General features: G+C 25.1%; 1 long non-coding RNA gene across 1 annotated transcript; it reads left to right on the forward strand.

Moving 5' to 3' along the window:
• Positions 1-469: 469 nt before the first annotated feature.
• Positions 470-20993, forward strand: LOC129613092 (uncharacterized). The gene is made up of 3 exons (XR_008697292.1): positions 470-966; positions 15659-15893; positions 20790-20993. It is a non-coding gene; the product is annotated as an uncharacterized LOC129613092 (long non-coding RNA).
• Positions 20994-21260: the final 267 nt, after the last annotated feature.

Here is a 21260-nt window from a genome sequence, read left to right on the forward strand (position 1 = left end):
TTTCATTATTGAAAATTCCTTAAAATAGAAATTTATTTTTAGATTTATTTATTTTGGAATAAATTAATAAATTTAAAAATAAATATCTATTTTAAGTACTGATAATGTGGAATACTGGAGATAACAGTAATTATATTGTTAAAATTTAATCGTGTAAAATGAAGCTAATGTTGAGCAAGATAATAATGTTTCACAACAATATTAATTGTACATACCATTGCAGCGAAAATACTCTCTTAATGTTTTCTTCAAAAATATTCTCAATAAATTCTATTGGAATTTTTGGAAAACCTAGAAAATCATGTTGAAATATTTGTTGGAAATTCAACCATACAGATACAGTTAAACTTGTTTATTATTCAATACATACAAAGAAAAAATTTCACTAATATTGAAAAATTTTACTAATCTTATTGGACTATTTATTCAGTTTTATTATTTAATTTAAAGAGAAAAGGTGTAAAGAATATTGAAATTTTGTTCTTTTTAGAAAAGTTTTTTTTTGTTTAACATATTAAAATTAATGAAACATATAAGAATATAAATATATCTATATTATGTATGTACTTAAAAAAGAACAGTTGATTTTTAACTAAATAAGTTTTTCTTCAAATTAATTATAGCATAAAAGACGGGGACTATATGCAAACGAAGAGCCGCCTTCGCAGTCACATACTTTAAAATTGTACGCAGATATTTAAACAAAATTATTTTTATGTAAAAAATTAATAAATTCAATGACATTTAATGTTGAGCCTAAACGTGTACAATAATAATATTCATAATTATGTAATTAGCAGGAAAAATTTTATTTACTAGACGACGGATAAATGAAGTGTAAAAATGATATTAATAATGAGTAAACGGTTAATAAAAAAATAAATATGAACTATTGTTTACATAATCAAAAAGTTTTCAAGGTTCAACATTAGATAATGAACAACAAAATGATGTTTCATTTGGAAGGTAATTAATTTATTTGATTAAGGATTTTTTTTAATGATTGATTTATTTTGCCTTATTATATTATTATGTACCTATATGTATGTGTGTGTATTGGAATAATTATAATTTAATAATATTTATTTTGAAGTTTTCCAATGAAATTTCTAGTTTAATTATGTAATAATATTTAGAGTGCTACGTAACTAAAATTCAAATTCATTGAATTTTACATAAAAAAATTTAAAATAATGTAGGCCGTAGAGGGCATAAATAATTTGTTCGGAAAGGTAAATAAATAAATTTTTACCAACTGCATTGTATATAGGATAATGTTTGATTTTGATGAAAATTTATATTCGAGTTAACTTTAACCATATCATACTACTACGGGCCGATTTTATATTTTCTATCATATCGATAAAAAACTAATTAAAATAGAATCTCCTAAAATTTAATATTTGAGTTCTGTTTGCCAACGGTAATAAATGAAAAACATTTCAAGAAAATTAGATACCAAAAAGTTAACCAAGACAAAGAAACAAATGTATGTATATTTTGCCAATCAGATTAAGCCAAAAATTTTTCATAGCATCCTAAAAATTTGAAATACGTGTAAGTGTTAAAAAGAAATTTTCATAATCATTTACAATAATAAAAATTGCCTACAGCAAAATCCTTATCATTTAATGGCGGAGGAAAAGAATAGTGGAGAGTTAGCAATTGTCCTACGAGAGCACAACGATCGCAAGTATAACAATAATAGCATATTTTTATATCCTATAATAAACTTGTCATTTAAAAAAAATATAATTGAAAGAAACAATTAGTTTAATTGTTGGTGACTAGAATTGTGTAAGTCATTCTAAGCGTCAAAGTGGGTAATGACTTTCTTTCTGTATTTGAGAAATTTAAAAATTACTTCCAGTATACACTATACTATAATTTTATGGAAAAGTTTTTAGAATTTTTAACTACAATGATGTCGATGAAAAAATAGATATTATACTAAAAAGGTGATATCAAATATAAGAGCAAAAAACCAAAATGACGTTCAAATCTGAGGTGCAATAATTGAGGGACCTCATATACACTATATCATAATTGTTAAATAAATGTCTTTTCCTACAAATGCCATTTCTATTAGTATTCTTAGACAATTTTTTGTCATACCAACATTCGGTGTAACATAAAAAATGGATGGAAAGCTACGTTACAACTAAATTATAGGGACCAAATCATCTACTCGTATGATTTATATGAACAAAAGCAATATCAAACAATTTCAAAATTTGTTGTAAATCTAAATTTTTCGTTTACTACAATATGGACCTTAAATTCTATTATTTAAAAGGTTACAATTCCTACATAAGAGTTGATATCAAAAGTTGTTATTTTCTTTTTTACGAAAACTCTTATTTACTGTTTCCAATTATTTTATTGACACTTCAACACAAATTATGTTCATTCGTTGAAAGAAAATTTTTGAAGCCTAACAAACCATCATTTAGGATTTCTATTCAGATTTTATTGTGTTTTTAAATTGTGAAGAAAATAAAAGCAACAAAATATTAAGCAATAAATACAGAAAATTATTTATGCTTATCTTTTACGAGTACTCAAAAGGATAAAGAAAAAAATTTTTAGAAATCGTTCCATCGTTAAAAGAACTGAGAGTAGTAAATGGGGCCAAAAAAAAAACAAAAGAAAACAAGCAATTACAGAGGCCGACTAAAACTAAAAACATAAAAAAATTGTAAAAAACAAATCATTCGAACCTTTTGGAGAAAACTCAATTATCGAATTCAAAAAATCATAGAATCTGAACGAGAGCTTCAGAAATTCTTAATTTTTTCTGTTATAATATTACAAATAAATAAAAAAGAATAGTAAAGGATTTTATACTTACGAGTACTTAGCTCATTTACAAAAGAATTTTATACATAGACCTCCTGAATGTTACATTTAGGCCCGTTGTGATACCACCGGATCTCACACTTTCCACGCTAGTTTCATACATGATTCCACTAGAAGAAAGTGAGTAAAAATAAAACTCTGCCTGAAGTTTGCCAACGCCAGACATAACTACAGTAGGTTGGTTTGGCCTATTCCCTCCTCCTCTTCGTCACAGCAAATCTATATTAAGATTGCTTGCAGGACTGCCTAAGAACACCTATAACTTTGGAAAAACCTTTATACATTTAAGATCAAGCCATAACAACAATAATATTAAAGCCGTATGTCTATATGAAACAAAAATTTTAAACATTTTGAAGTTGCCGTTCAATGGAAAACCCATAACATCAAACATAATAAAATCGATTTAGAATAAGAATTCATTTGAATAGTTGAAGAAATGAATGAGAAACTTTCCTAACTTTCCTAAGTACTCGTATAACTATTAACTGCGTGTAAAACTCTCATTTTTGACTTCTTAAAATTTCTAACTTAAAAAAATTTTGTCACTGGTGAGATGAATCTGTAAAACGGATAAGTTAAAGGACAGGGATTATTTTTGACATAGTTGAGGACATAGGTCGTTGTCGTGTATTAGAAAATATTCTATAATTTGTTTGAAAAATTTTCTTTTTTAATGTCAAACTTATCTAAACAATGCTACGGAACTGAACTGCCTAGCACGAACTTGTGAAATTAATAAACACATTACATCCAAATTTTTTGTTTTTTTAAATTTGCGTCAAATGTTAAAATGTTAAAAGTATCCACGATTCAATTAAGATTTTTATGTTATATAAATTTCATTCTACGATAATCTAAAAAAATTTTTTAATAAAAAAAAAAAAATTATTTCTAATGAGTTAGAGACACAAAATATTTCCACATTTTCACCATCTTTCATATTTCAATTTCATATATGTGAAATTAAAAGACTTTCAGTTTAACTCAAAAATAAATTTTGTTTTTTTGTATTATAAGGATAAGAAAAACATTTTGAAATTATTTTCTTTTAAAAGGAGAAAGTTTATTTAGATTAATATTTGAAAAAGAATAAAAATGAAAAAAAAAAAAATCATCAAGGATTTAAAGAATTTTTTAAAAGCAAAAATTTTCATCTAGAAAACTTTTCTTTTCAATTTCCCCAAAAACAAAAAAAAAAAATCTTCTTTATACTTAGGATAAAAGTTTGTTAACTTTCGTTTGCTTTTTATTCTGTAAATGTTGTGTTGGTAAATAAATTATGACATAAAAATCATCTCATAGCAAACACAGAAATCTTAAAACAAAAGAATGAAAAAAATTATTTTTATATACACACACACACACACAAACATGGATAGTATAAATATCATATATGAATATGTAGTTATGTTAACTGTAATTAAAATATATAGTAAACACTATATATAATAATAGTAAATGTTACTCGTAGTAAGAATAAGTTCTTTGATTGTATTGATAACAGACGTAGACGTAAAAGAAAACTAGGCTAAACTTTTGTACACAAACTTAATTTTAAACAACCAAAAGAGAATATGTTTTTTTTTTGTTATTGTAAGTTTTCTTTATTACAATAATTATGGAGTCAATATAACTACGATATGAAAAAAGAAAAAATAAAATGCCTAACTACTTTCCTTACTTTAGGATATGTGAGGCAGACATTCATGGGAATGCCGTCGTAAAGTTATATGATTTGTAATCCCTGAAATATCAAAATTGGTGGCTATTGGAAAAATGTTTTGTACAATTCATAGAAATAAACAAAGTAAGGAATGATTAATTGAATGATAAAAATGGATTAGTGATATCTCCGGGGCACATAAATACTAAGTCCACAAAAATATTTTCATTCCTTAATGTAAGAGTTTTATGCCTTAATTTTAAACTTGAGATTTTCAGACCTTACTTTAAACACTATGGAATAATAAATATTCAACGAATTCTTTCAAAATTTTATATTACAAATTTTCATATTACACGGCTGTTAAAAGAACGAACCAACAAATTTCTTCAAGGGGATCAAGGTAAAGAAATTAAAAATTTACTATGTTTCCGATTTTGAATTTTTGACCATATTTAAGCAAATAATTGAGGGAAAATCTTAAAATTTAATATTTACGGCCTGATCTTCCATCTTGTTATTGTTATCAGCAAGTGAGAAGAAAGTGAGTAATTGTCATATATTTGTACAATGTAATTTTCGAGTGAGAAGAATTTATGTGAGAGATGTAAATGTATACAAAATTTATTCACTTTGTTTTTGAAAGTGAGACATTCAGTCAATAATTTGAGAAAAAATGTAAAAATCCAATCGAAAAAAATTAATAATCTTATTTGGAAAATATCTATTAGAAAAATGGAGAATTCTGGCTTGAAAGTTAATAAAAATTGAGATAAACTAGCGATATACGCAACTAGGCTGTTCAATTCTTAGTGAAACTAATATTTGAATTTAGCGAAGTTATTAAATATCACAATTTTTAATTAAATCGGGCTCCGAAAATTGAATATGTGTTAAGAATCAAATTTATATACTTGGAAGTACTTATAGTAAGAAGAAGATTACTATGACTTTCTTAAAATTTTGAATAAATGTTTGACATTTTTCAAAATTTTTCCAGATTTTATTTTCCCATAGATTAAAACAGAAAAATTTGACGATTTTAAGCAATGTATAGGAAACCAATAAGTAATTTTACTGTAATTAAGAAAATAAGAATTTGTAAAAATTTTTCACAATTTCAGTATTTAAAAAATTAACACACGGTTCTATTTGCAATAAATCACAGAATATATTTTTTCTCTATGCTTTAAAAATGGTCATGTGTACACAAATAATCTGAAATCCTTGAACGCCTCTAGGTATAATGAGTGCAAAATTTTTGATCGAAAAAAAAAACCGTATGAGAATTCTAATTTATACTTTACTTTTAATAATACTCGCCCTTTCGATTAATGCAAAGGTATAAAATAATATGAGAAAATAAATAAATAATTTCTCCATACATAAATATCCTTTTAATTTTCCTCTTTCACTGTAAGATTTCAAGAAAAAAAAAATAAAATAGAATCATTTTCATTATTCTATACAATTTACTTTCATTTGTTATTCCGAATAACCATTTTGATTTGTGCCCTTTTAATGAAAATAAAATCCAAATAATTAAACTTTCAAGCTACAACAAAATAAGAGAAAAATTAAAGAAACCATATTACACAATGCTATACACTATAATAATAATAGGAATCCCCTAATACTAAAATCAATTGGAATACATATAAAAATGAACCAAAAACGTATCCTTATATGCGTTCGGTTTACAAAAATAAAAATGGAAAAATAAAAGATTCTCCTCTACATAAAACACAAATAAAAGGAAGAAAAAAGAAAAGTTGAAAAGAGAAAAAGGTAAATTATTAGGTGGAATATAACGGTTGGGTAGCCTTATTTATACATAAAGAAAATTAATGACTTTTCACATTAAATTCACAAAATGACACAATGATTTGGAAGTATAAAAATAAAATGGTTTCCTTGAAATTCTAAATAAAACAAAATGTTTTGTTTAGAATTTCACATATTGTAAAATTTTTAATATTTTATTTTAGTTACCCTACAATTATATACACACATATATGTACATATATAATGGTGAATTTAAGTTTCCTTGTTTTTATATCCGTAACAACGTATATTCAAAGAGTATACTAAATTTGCTATACCATTTGTAACGTTAAGAAATAATAGTCTGAGATATAGGCTCAAGTATATGTTTTTGATTAGCGGCGAATTCTTTGTCGAACAATAACTCAAAAACTAATTGAGTTAAGCTCATCAAATGTTTACAAATGATTTATTATAGTTGAACCTTTATATGTTAGAACCTTATTTAAATTTAATATGATTGAGCTACTGGTTCGAGTAGCTGTCATACAACTTGAAAACTTATTTAACTATATGTATCTAAATAACTGTTTAACCTATAATACTGAAATTTTGGAAAAACAAATGTGTTTGAATGTCAGCTATATTTGCTAAAAGTTGTTGAGATCTCATGATCTCAGTTATTTGGTTATATCTCAGAAATCATTCAGCTAATAGTTTCCAAAATTTTGGATAAAAGCCTGCCATATACCTGCCATATAATTTATAAGCTGTTTGTTCATAGCCCAAAAACTATTCAAACTACAAAGCTGAAATTTTGAACCTAAGAATTTGGGGACCTCACCATCATTTTCATTAAAACTCTTTTAGCTTCTATTGGTTTATATGGTAACTAAAAACACAATAAGCAAGAGGTTGTACAAAAGTGTACGTTCTTAGAGTTGGACGATCAACTATATCTATTCTCATTTTATATTAAATTCTAATGTCAGTTTTATCCTTATAATGTGTCATTTTTACTTTAAGTTTTTTTTTTTTTTTGAATTAAGAATGAAACAACAATAATAGAAAAGCATATATGTATATTATATCTTATTGCAATAAGCGTACATTATTCGTGGGTTTTTAAATCTAATGCCCTAAATTTTGTCCTACACATTAAAAAATTGTAGATGTTGAAAATTGCTGAAATAATTGAAACAATTTGAAAAATATTCAATGTATAATTTTCAGTATAGCATAATAATTTCGTCGTATTTTTTAGATGTTTTTACGTTTTCTCGAATATTGATTAAATTTTCGATAATATACGGGGAAAAATAAAAATAGGATTGCAAATTTTATTTGAATTACATTAAAGAACTTCGATTTCTTGATTAGTCAATTGATTTTTGGCTTCATGAAGTTTTCTTTTCTAACTAATATTATTGAAAATATTTAGATTCTTTCAATTATTGTAATAATTTTATATAAATTTTTTTTACAGTGTATATGTGAACACTAATCTAAATTCATATAATCTTCTTTATATCAAGAAAGAATCAAAAAAGAAATCAGATTTTATATTTGAATTAAACAAAATTTTATGAAATTTTAAAGCCTATTTTCAAATATATCCTATTTAAAAGGATAATCTCATAATGTCCTTGAAAATTTAAGGGGAAAAAAATATATAACATAAGATAATTTTCTAAATAAGAAGATTTTTTTATACTCACATAGATTTTTACTCACAGAGTTTGAATTATTTTTTGTTTTAATTGGTGGACCCGTTTTAAAAAGTATTTATAATACCAAAATCAATCAAAAATGCTTTCAAATTTAGTTTCAATTAAATTAAGACTTTGTCATTTTACTTAACATTGAAGTGCAAATTTATAATTAAAGAGGAAAGTTTGAAAGTTGTCCGTGTCACATTTTTGATTTTTTAATATCGGGGCCCACATCCACTTGTTGTGATGAATCGATAAAATCCGAAATAAGTAGAATTCTTGCGATAACAACTGTAAATAATTCGTGAAAATTTCTTTGTCCTATGCGTTTATGCATAAACAAAATTTACTTGAAAATTTCTTTTTCAGTTGTCGTCTAATAAAAACCATATCTTTTATGGTCATTCAATCAACATATTACGTTTGTTATATATTTGTATTACGCCGTGAGCTTAGAACTTCTGTTCTGCTTGACAAAAATTCTTTATAAAAATTTTAATCCGCAAAATTTTAGAAAGTCTAATCTCTTTAAACAAACGTGAAAAAAGTTACTAAATAGCTCCCCTATTCCACACTATTTTTACACAAAAATGTAAATATGTATATGTTTTGTATTTTTCCAATACCCTTTAGCTTCTTGACATCTTCATCGATTGACTTAAACACAAGCAAATATAATATAAACAAATTCTTAACTATGTATACCTTATTAATTAACATCTAGTGCTCTCCTTATCTGTCTCTCCTCAAAAGATTTTTTTTTTATTTTGTTTTAAATTTCATTGAATTTTTCATCTGCCTCCCCAACACTTCTCATTATTTTACTTATTAAACGCGAGTAAATGTATTTTTTTTTATATTGTACTAGGTGTGAAAAATTGTTTTTATTTTTTTCGGATTAGTGGCGGTAATTACCATATGAAAGCATTTCATTTAGGATTTAAATTATCCTTGAACTTTCAAAGATTAAAGTTCAAATCAAATACTTTAAAACATTTTGATCGCATAAATTAAATTTACAAGTTTGTATTCAATTAGAACAGTATTTTAAAAAATGTTTTTAGTGTTAATTTAGTTGTAGAATGAAAGTGAATTCAAAATAAGTAGTAACAACCTATATGAGCCAATTAAAAGAATGTCCGATTGATATTGTGCACCAGAATTCGGATTGCCCTTCAGAGCCAACGAAATGTCAGTCTATTTAATGAATTCGTCTAAATTGCTTATCGTTTTCTTAAAAATTTTTTTTAACCAAGTCATACCAATCTCCACAAGCGAAAGCAGTATGGGTTTCCTTAAAACCACACATTAAAAAGAAAAATGACAAGAACCTCCTTTTTGTTTCTAATTTGAGAAATGAGACATAACGAGCTGATAGATAAAGCCATTTATGTATATGCTCCCCTGCGAGGTAATGGAATATCTTAAGGATGGATTAATTTACTGACCAATCATTTGAAAATTAATCAGGATATTATTAAGAAAATATTCTAGTTTTAGCATATTTTTGAGTTTCTAAACTATATGGGAAAAAACAAGTAAAAAGCCAAAATCTAAAACTTACACATATGTGTTTTAGCCAAAATGTCAAAGAGCATTTCTCTTTCTACTTAAAAAACATTACAGAAATTTGTACTTTAAATAAATTCAAAGTGTTTTCGAATAATAATTTTGTATACCAAAAACCAAGTGGCACAGATCTGTAAAGGGAAATTTGTTTTCAAAATCAAATTTAATGCAACTTTTAAATAATTCAATCCCACAAAATATAACTTTGGAAAAAATATTCTAAAAAATTCTTTAATTTAAAAATTTTTAAAATATAAAATAAAAATTTCTATGCAATTAATTGAAAAATTAATTTTTAATGCTTTACATTGTTTGCAAATCCCATAGTTGCTAGTAAATTTTAAGTTTTTTTTCAGAACTCAGAACATAAAAATTACTCTTCTAAGTTTTTAAAATTTTTTTTCAATAAAATTTATTAAAATTATTTAAATAGCAGTTAAGTACAAAATTTAAAAAAAGGTAAAATTGACCAAAGTTAATGTAGCACTTTTCACTTTAGCAAAGTGAAAATGGTGCAAAATTACTTTCACTCATATACGAAACTATTTTAAAAATTGCATACATTTAGGATGAGCCGTGTAGTCAATCTTTGAAAACAAAAAAGAAATTAAAGAGAAGTAAGCATTCTGCTCGAATTCAAGAGTTAATTGCTTGAGTTAAAGAAAATAATTATACTTCCTAATGGCACGGCAGCTACAGTTAGCTTATTCTAGAAATTTGGAAGAGTTTCCAGTTTCGGAAATATTCAAATTTTACAAATTTCGAGAGGTGATAATTTGAGAGGGGCGGAACTAACGAAATAACGTTCTAGTAAAGATCTACATTATTTATATATGAAATTTCAGCTTTCTATCTTCAAGGTTGTAGAAATTTTGTAAACATGTCCACGGTATGGGCAGACGAACGGTCGTAAAGACTGACAAGTTTCTCCTTGTACTTTTTTGATAAATTTTTTAGAAAAGTGCTAAAAACTAAACGATTTCGCATCACATAATTAAATTTTAATTAAATTTTCATAATTCTCTTTGTTAACTCTGTTATACTTTAACCATTTTTATCCCGTCTACACTAAGGATTCTTTAAAAAGTTTTAACATAAAAATCTTAGAATTAAAAAAGCGATTTGAAAAGTTCAAATAAGAAGTGCAAAATTAATTAGAGATTTTATTTTTTAATTATTATAATGTATAGAAATAATTAGTGGAGTCTAGCTGGGAGCTAATTGGAATTAAAAATGTAAAAGTAAAAGAAAAAAGAATTCTTTTAGTATGGAAAGATGAAACTTTTATATAACAGTTGAAAAAAAAATATTGGTTTAAGATTTTCGAATTTCTAAGTTCAAATGCTTCTCCTTTGAGTATTTAGTTATAAATTATAAAAGATATAACATATGAAATAAAAGGTATATAAAATTTCATTCATTTTACTGCTTCTATCGGCTTAATTCAAATAACTTGCACCCTGTAGTAGAAACCAAAAACAAAAAACAACAAAAAATTAAAAAAATGACAAAAAGCGGTAAAAATCATTTCGATCCGACTTCTGGTTCGAAAGTTGTATTCCTTACTAATACGATTGATCACATTTCTCTGTTTCATCATCTTAATTAATTTAATACGAAAAGAGTAGTCATTAAAATCACTGCTCTTCTTCACTTAATGTTTTGAACTAAGTCAATCATTGCAGTTTCTCAAAATTCATTGCATTTCTTCTCAGAATATTTTGAATATGTCAAAAACAAAAATTTAGGAATACCATTGCCATTGTATAGAACAATATAAATCCCAGGATTATAATAAAAATGAAAGTTAATTTAATTCAAACTGTTCTCTTGAACGCTTAAATTAATTTTGTAGAAAATAGTTGCGAATATTTCTACAACCACAAAATTTCTATTGGTAACTGAGCATAATAATTTTGCGTTTTTAATCAACTCTATTATATTGAGATACACTTTTATAATACATAAAACAAAAAAAAATGTAAGTAAAAAATATGCTAAAACATTCTTTGAAGTAAAAGTTTTGTAAAATCCTTTTCGCTGTGTTTATCACAATTAAAATGTTTACTTTACCCGCAAGGGAATTCTTAATTTCAAGGAATCACAAAAATTTAAATTATAAAATAATAAATATGCCAACTATAATTTGACTTTATGCTTTGAAGTTTTGATTTTAAGACAATGACTCTTTTAATTTTTGAAATATTAAAGTGTTAAGTCACAATTTTTCCTTTAAACTTTTTCATTACCCGTTTTTACTTACAATTGTGAGTAATAAACTTTAAGATTTTTTGCATGTTATGAAAACTAATATTCAAATTTACCTGAATTTATAGTACATGTTAATCTATAGGATAATTAAATTTTTCGACCCAATAGTTGTCCGTCGAAGTATCCATGGAAATAATTTAATAAACATAGTACACTTTATTAGCCTACAACACGGTAACACCTTCTTCTGAAAAATTGTTTAAAATAATTAAAATTATAGTCTTTAGCTGAAATTTCACATATTCTTTATGAGTTATGAAAATTATGAATTTGAATTAAAGCATAATAATTATGCAAAGCTCCTAAATTGAATTTTTTCTTTTTGTTGCGAAAGTTAAATAAAAATATTTCATCAACTTTTATTAAATAGATTCTTTAAATCGTTTGTCTAAAAATATTGACCTAATTTTCATGGAAGAGCTATAAATATTTCGTTAAAATAATTTTTGTAGAAGTAGAGAGGAAAGTGAACTCATATAATGTAACGTTAAATTACAATTTACTGCTTTTTCAAATTTCTCTTTTCTTTTAGATTTTTTTTTGTTGTTGGTAACTTTCGAATATAACCTTATTTTCAAGACAATATTCCCCATATGTATCATAAATAATGAAGACCCGTGCGTGTAACATAAAATAACTATATATATATATAAGTATATAGTATGTATATATATATATATATATATATATATATATATATATATATTATATATACCATGCATATAAAGAAAAGAGTATTCTTCCATAAAATTTTTCCACAAATCCTTTTCTCTTATCCTCTTGGATTTTTTGAAAATTTTCTTAAAAGAAAAGTATTTAACCATTGATATGAAGTTAAGAACCTTTGAAATTCTGTTTTAGTATTAACATACAATGATTTTCAAATGTTTTCTGAACTTGTCATTTCGTTTATATGATATGAAGGAAAAATTATTGAATTCGTTTAGATACTTATATAAAATATGCAGTTTAATACTTAATTTTCGACCTATTAACTCAAGGATAGCCAGCAGGACCATGAACGGTGCACATTTTTATAAATTCTCTTGCAGCACCGATAAAACTTTGGTTTTTTGATCAATATTGAGTATTGTTCTATAGATTGGTGGTGTTTAAAGGTGTTAATAGGGTTAACTATTAATAGGCGGAGGAAGGGCGGATAATCGACTCCCATAAAATTTTTGGAAATAATCGAATTAAAAAAAAGTAGAGAAAGCCAATATGATACTAGCAATACTATTAGTTAACGGCGTAATACTACTAATTTGGAGAGTATGGTCCCACATCGCAAGTATAACTGATTATGTAATATATATAAATTTTATTAGTTTATTTCTCTATCTGTTTTGATCTATGAATAACTTCAATCATTTAAATCAAACAAATTTTATTTCTTTATATTAATAATTGATTAAGACTAGGGGAGTAGCTCGTCTTCACATCTTGGGTCCAGCTTACTATTCTCGATTTGTAACACAAAATATTTGAACTACGTAGGATCGTTAGCAAGATTAGTAATAAGAAAAGTTTCGAAGTCGGAGATTCCAAAGAAAATATTTTTCTTTTCTGCAGTTTCTTTTGTGTAAATAAAATTTTCATAAAATTGATTTTCTAAATTTTTTGAAAATTTTATCCTAAAACTGACCAGGAACAACTATATATCTATTCTCATTATTTTAGATAATTCCCTGGTATCAAATTTTCTCTATATATGCAAATAATATAATTTTGTGGTACACCACATTCCTTTATTTATGTGTATATACTCGTACATGGAAACGTTTGTGTATTCTATCATTTCAAGCTCTGTAGTTTTTCAAGGCAACAATCATACATTGTAATAACAGCCATATTCATGTAAATATTTTTTTATATTAACCAAATATTATACAAGTTTTTAGCTTATATATTTTATAATCTGTGTAAAAATTTAATAATATTATACGCAAATATTATTTTTTTTATTTAATTTGCTTAATCAATAAAAATGAATGCATTATTTGGACTTCATTTTATTAAAATTTTTACTTTGTAAACATAAAATTTAGAAAATTATTTAATAATTTTAATTATTAGCCAAAATAAATAGAAATATTGAATGGATATAGCTTGAAACCATACGAGTTATTAATTAATAAAGCTTATAATTTTTTTATAAATTTTATTTTATCTACATCTAGCGTTAACTCTGAAATCATTAGGGTAACAAAAAAAATATTTAACATTTTAAACGAAAATATTGAAACGTTGAGTTATCACCACCATATCTGTATATAAAATCGGAATTTATCATGTGAGACTGGCATTATAGAAATTCGAAATGTTTGAGTAAGAAATTACACATCTTTGTAATTCAGTAAAATTCAAAACCAGTGTTTCTTTATGCATTTGAAAATAATTACAACGAGATCCTGTCCTGCTATTCAGTGCCCAATAAAGAAAAATCTCATAAAAACCAAAATAATTTTTTTAATTTGTAATATTATTAAAATACTTTTTTTTTTCAATTTATTTCTAGAAATGCGAAAAGTTGAAATACCCTTATGAAATCTTGAAATCTATATAGTCAAGGTTCCGAGCAATGAAGAACTCATTTTTTTTGTGTATAATTGAAAACAATTCTTCCCATAAATATCTGAAAATAAAATTAATACACATTAAAGTACCTTTGTGTCACCTCCGTCCAAATGATCGTTTATTTTACAAATCAACAATAATTAAAGGATATTCAATATACTTTTGTATCCTTTTATGAGTTTTACAAATTGCAATTAGTCTGTTTGTTTTAATTTTATTCAACTCAATTTAAACTTTCAATTATATTACCTGCATTAATAAAATAAAAAAAAAAATCCACTTTGTACAGTTGAGTAATAAATTTTAAATTTTTCATGTGCAAATAAACGCAAAAGATAAAAAAAAAATCTGATGTGGTCAGCATATAACTGACCACAATTTATATTGTCTAGTTTAGTAAAAATGATAGAAGAATATGAAAATGCGTTTTAAATATCTTTTTCAAATTTTGAGGACACTATCAAGCTTTTATTGTTCAAATTCTTCAAAAAAAGTAAATTTTCTTCTTAATAGCGTTTCGCTCTGAACCATTTAAATTCTTTGAGAAGTTCACCAGTTAGTTTCGTGTATAACTAGAACTCAAATAAAAAATTTCAAGAAATTTTATCAGTGAGTTCCAAAGATATGGTAAAAAATGTAAAATCGGCCACCAGTTGGGTTTCTTAGCCCTGATCTTTATACAAAATTTATAGAGTCATTGTTTTATCATTTCGAATTTAATGAAATTGGTTGCAAAAAAAGCCTTGTACTTGAGGCATGACATATTATAAAAACTGATCAATCCGTGACATTGCCGAAATAAACTCATATATAAAATATCATTATAATCGGTTGAGCTGAACTTGAGACACACGCGGTGTACACACAGTACACACATACCGACAGACAGACAGATTGACACTTCTCTAAAAGTCGTTTATTTACGCTTGCCTGCTATGGAGAAGTGCGTTCCTGCCAAAAAGTCGACATCCAAAATTGGGCGGTAAATATTGAAAAAAGTAATTTTTTTTGGCTTTATTTCACAAAAGATTGTGCAACTAGCTACGTGTGTCTGGAATGTATGTCTGCGGCCAATAAATCTGAAAATACATAAATAGAGTTGTCTGTAAAAAATAGTCATTAAATAAAAGCATAAAAATAGATTTAAAATGTTTTAATGTTGACAAAAATTATATTCTGTACCTTTATATCTTTCTATTAATATTATATTAATTATCTTATACTTATTGCATATATTTAGGATTAGGATTCAAAAGAGCTGTAAATGGAATTATGCCACTATATTTAATTGAATTATTTGAAAAACTTAGTTATAAAGAACAAGTTGCCAAAAATCGATATTTCACTGTGACATAATACCGTGAGTCATTAATTCGATATGAAGTGAGGGGAAGGAGAAATGGCGATTTATTTGAAGGTAGAAGTTGCGTGGAGTAGGAGTGAAGAGAATAAGAAGGAAAGAGGCCAGAGACAAGGTTTGTCTTAATTATATATTAATTATAATCAAGTTTGCAGTTTTTGATACAACAAATTCTGAATTAGTAGTTCAAGAGACTTTAACTTTTTAGGACAGGTTAGAAGATAAAAATTACTTACACAAAATGCCTAATTTCGTGCTCTTTTTTTTTAAGTTTATATTTCAGTTTCGAATTCTACAATGAATACAGTATAGCAATTTACTTTTAACACTTATGAAGAATTCAACCACACTGCTTCCAAATACGAAAAATTCAAAGAAATTCTCTTGTGAACAAATTTTTTTTAACATACCTATATTTTTTATTTTAGCCAATTTATTTCTATTATCAATCTGTAGAGAAAAAAAAACTCAATTTTCTATCTTGTTTTCCCAATTAAAAGATTCCACAATATTTACATATTGCAAAACCTTAAAAACATTAAAGATAAAAACGTGTAAAATAATCATATATTAAATATGCTGATCTCATTCCGTGATAAAAGTAGTAGAACGTGGAGCAGCAAGAAAGGAAAACTTTTTAACAATTTAAAAAAGAAGTAAAAAGAATGTAAGAAATTTAATTTTAAAACACATTAGATATAGAGAGTAAAAGAGAATAAATTGAAAAAAATTCGAAAATTCCAAGATAGAAAAAATAGAATAGGAATAGAAAATGAAAAAATCATTTGAAACAAAACAGCTAATGAGAAAAAAAAACTAGAACAAGTGGGAAAAATAAGACCGCCAAAATTCCTGAAATTTAGAATTGAAAATGTCCTCAATTCACCTATTCTATCATCTAGAAAACGTTTTAAATATAAAATTTTCTCTTGGTCCACATCGTAAAATATAAAAAAATAAAAGTTGTGCAAATCAATTGTTTTTTTGTTTTAATTAAAAACTTTTTCAATCTAAAAATCTCTAAACTATTTTTGAGTAAATTCAAAAGTTTTGTAAGCTTTTCCATTTTCCCAATATTGTTGTTGACCATCACTTGACAATTTGTAAACATATTTGTTTTTGGTATACTTTAACAATTCGTAGACGAAATCATTTGAAAAATTTTAAACTCCCTTTTCTTTTTGAAATTAAGAGTGTGGTTCTTTAGTCTTTGAAATGCAATGAACAATATTTTTTTAAAAAATCTATTGAATATTTGAGTAGAATTAAAGGAAACGATTTTTTGAAAATTTAAATTCTCTGTAAATTTTAAGTAGCCATAAACAGTAAAATGTAAAATAAATTATAGATCGCTAAGGGTTTTTCAAAACTATTAAGCTTAAACCCTGAGAGTAATTGTAGCCCATTTTAAATCAGCAAGTGGACAAATGTTCTATTATTACTTTCATATCTAATATTAAATAATAAACTATTATATTATTATTAATAACCTCGGCTACCGGGGCCATTATGGGTTTTAATTAATCAAAATTAATTTGCCTTAAAAATTATATTGTAAGAATAATTAATTGTTTTTATTAACAATTCTAATTTAATTTTACTTGTTCTTTCTGAGCATTATGACCTTTACAAATTATTTCAATTGTTTACTTCATATAACAGGATTCATATAACATGTTGCTCGTAACAGAACATTATATAAAAATATGTTTAATCTTTTAAAATATTAGAACAAGGTGAAGTACCTATCCTTATTAAAGAAAATATGTGAATTTGAAATTCCTTGCATACTTTTAGGGAATTATTTACAATTTTATTACATTTTCTTATAAAAGCAATTGCATAAATAAAGAACGTTTGGATCTACTTAAGAGTTTTATATTTTAACAAATTTAGTTATAAATGTTAATTCTAAAAATTAAATAATTCTTGCGTTTTTAATTATTGCACCCAATTATATGTAATATTTATATATAATAACCATTATTTAATAAAAACCATTATTTATAGATAAATAATTGTTATTGTTAAATAACATATAAAATTCTGATGAATAGTTCCATACCCTAGAGATGACCTAAGATAAACCCTAAAAACTTTTGTTTTGAAAATTATTTAATGCATTGTTTACAGCATTATTAAGAATACAGCATTGCATAAGAATACTTTCAATATTTTATAATAACTTTTAATCAATAGTAGTCTTGTTTATAACTGTGAACTTAAAGTAAAAATAAAAAAAATTTAAATTTAAATAAAAATTTTTTAAAATTAACCAAAAAAAACAAAGGGCACGTTTAAACAAACGGCTAGAAGTAAAATTCAATTAAAATCAGTCTCCGTCACAACATAGCATTTCCATGAGAAGTGGAATAGTAAGAAGTATGTAACTTTTATTTCACCTCCATTCAAATCAAATCAAAAAATAAAAGTTTAAACAAAACTTAAAATTAAATTGATTTTCATTCCATTAAAATAATTAACTTGATTTTTTACCTCAAGAATGTCTATAGAATTGAATAAGAATTTTATACAAAATTTTATTTTTCATTGTAGAGAAGGTGGCACGTACATATGTGACTATAGCTACACTGAAAAAATACTTTCGAAATTGTTACAATAAATAAAGTTATTCGTACAATGAAATTAAGGAAATTAAAAAATAAATGTTGATTTCATGACTAAAATAGTACTACTGTGATGCATAAAATGTATATGGTCATGGCCGTACCCTTCAGCCAATAAAGCAGCATGATTCTTTCTTGTTGCGCAATTGCTCTATTATACACTGACAGTCAAATCGCTTTTTATTTATTTTTATTCACTTTCAAATTAAAATTCTCCGTTTTTCTAATAATAAAATAATAATAGCCGTTTTCCTGATAATAATAATTCCTCTCGCTCAAAAATATATAATAGTCACTCACTTACTTCTCACTAGCGAGCAAAAATTATTTCCCATAATTTTGCGTATTCCTGCAACATTTTTAATTATTTCAACGAACTCAATGAAAAATTCAGGAGGAACTATGTAAGAAGTACTCCATTGTGAAATGCTTAGAAAACTGTGTAAATTTTTAATGTCATTCAGTTTTTTTTACTACTATTGCTGAAAGTTTTCGGATTCTTCAAATTTCTGAAGTAATTTTCGAAAAATATTTTTTACAGTGTTGTGGAAAAAAAAAATTAACTTCAGTTTGAAACTTCGAATTTTATCGGGAAATTTTATTAAAATTACAAACATTTCTTTTGAGTGGTTTAAAGAGTTCGTACTCTTAAAAAATGTAAAACTCGAGTTACAGGATTTCCAGTTTCTAACATTCTTAAATAGAATAAGAATATTTTCATTTTATATAACATTTTTCCTAAATTAAGATAAAAAGTGGCTGCTATTCAATTACTGTAATTTTAAATTCACACTCAGAAAAAAGAATCAAATAAAATTTATTTAATAATTAAAAGTATAACAGTTCTGTGATATTCTTTTCTTCAATTCATTCCCCTAATTTTTGTTTATTTTATAATTCTCATTAAATTATACTACTTTGATATGAAACACTCTACTTGTATTAAGAGAAGAGTATCTTTAACGCCATACAAGCAAACAAATATCATGAAACTTACAAGTGAACTAAAAAGTACAAAAAAGAAAATTTTTAGGTCACGTTCCTTATTCATTTTTATGTTTAAAAATTAATATACGTACAGGTACATACGTTTCATACATATGGGCTTCTTTATGGAACAAAAATGTTGAAGATTGATCCTTAAATGATGGTTTATATCCTGTCTCACTTTTATACATAATTTTCCTTTGCTTTTCAAACTTTTTAAATGAAATGTTATATGCGTCACGTCAATCAGTTGTACGAGAAAAAAAAAAACAGAAATAAAATAAAATGAAAAATTCAATATAACGGTAGAATAAACACGATAAAGTAGTGAAAGTACAGTTATGTACTTATTCATATGTACGTGTATGACCAGAACATATTTATTATTAAGGATAAGAACCTTTAACTTAATAGCCACTTAATTGTACTGTTCTTTTTTTTGTTACTTTCTTGCATTCTAAGTTAATTTATTTCAATCAATAAATCAATTCTGAACCCTAAATTAAATAGTGGTAATAACCTGTAATTTTAAATGTTTGTATATAGGTATATGTAAAAAAAAAAGTAAAATAATAATTGTATACCAGCTTTAAGGGTTTAATATTTTGCTATATTGGCAGCTTTTCCTCTTTGTTTCAATATTTAACGTTAAAATTTAGTATAGGTATTGTTAAATACGATTAATTATAGGAACTTTCATTATCACCCTACAGGTATGCATTAACTTTTTAAAAATTTTAATATATCCGTACTTGCCATTTCTATCTTTATGACCGGTATATTCTGGAAAATTAGCAGAAATTATTCAAATTTGGTTTAAAATTTTCATATGACGCACATAAAGTGAAACTAATACACTTAAGACATCTTATATATATACGCTCCATTAAATTTAGTCAAATGTATTATGTGATAGCATGAACAATTACTTTTTTAATTTGGAAACGTTCTTGCAACAGTGTGTCATTAAGTGTCATCTGACTTATCTAACTTATTACATATTAAAATCGAAAACTGGTCATATTTGGCACTTTATTTCATGAAGTCTGGAAACTAATGTATTCTTTCTTTTTTAAATCAACTGTTTTAGATTTCTAGAATTCACCTAAAGATGATTTTGATTTTATTGTTATAATTATTAAACAGACTTCTGTTTCACTCTTAAGCTAAAAACGAATCGATTCTTCATAATATACAAGTTCTTATTTATTCGAATGAAAAATTAATAGAATTTTTTATTTACACATATATTCAACTGATCTACTTACTTAATCAGACGAAATCTTTTATAAATAAGTTAGAACATATTTTCTAATAAAAAATTTTAATTAAAAATTAAATAAAATTAAATATTTTATTTATATTTTATTTAATTAATTTGTTTTCATATTTTTCAGTTTGTGCTGGCAATATTGCGCAGATGAGATGTCGAAACTTTAGCTGTGATACCCAATAATATTGACATTTTAAACAAAATACAAAGTAAATCTAAAAGTCATGAACTAAGATGAATCTGTTTTACTTCTTATTCTAACATCTTACAATTGAATACATCAACAGCTCAGCTCAGGAAAACCGTATATTCCAGTCAAGAAATTACAAACGGATTAGGTGTAGCAGAAAAATAAATAATAACTTCAAATTTGAATAAAAATAATAAAAAAATAATTAATATTTTATTTATATTTACTGATTTTATTCCCCTCAATCAATCTCTTTTTGAAAACGATTTCTTATCAAAAAGAGCTAATTTAATAAACCTTCCACAACCCTGTTTTGTAAAAATCTTCAAACAAAACTTTTATTACATCTGTTGAATCAAATTTTTTAACTTTATTTTTATTGGATGTATATTCGAAGTTTTAGTT

The sequence above is a fragment of the Condylostylus longicornis genome, unplaced genomic scaffold (assembly GCF_029603195.1).
Source record: "Condylostylus longicornis isolate FDR11 unplaced genomic scaffold, ASM2960319v2 ptg000080l, whole genome shotgun sequence".
Lineage (NCBI taxonomy): Eukaryota > Metazoa > Arthropoda > Insecta > Diptera > Dolichopodidae > Condylostylus > Condylostylus longicornis.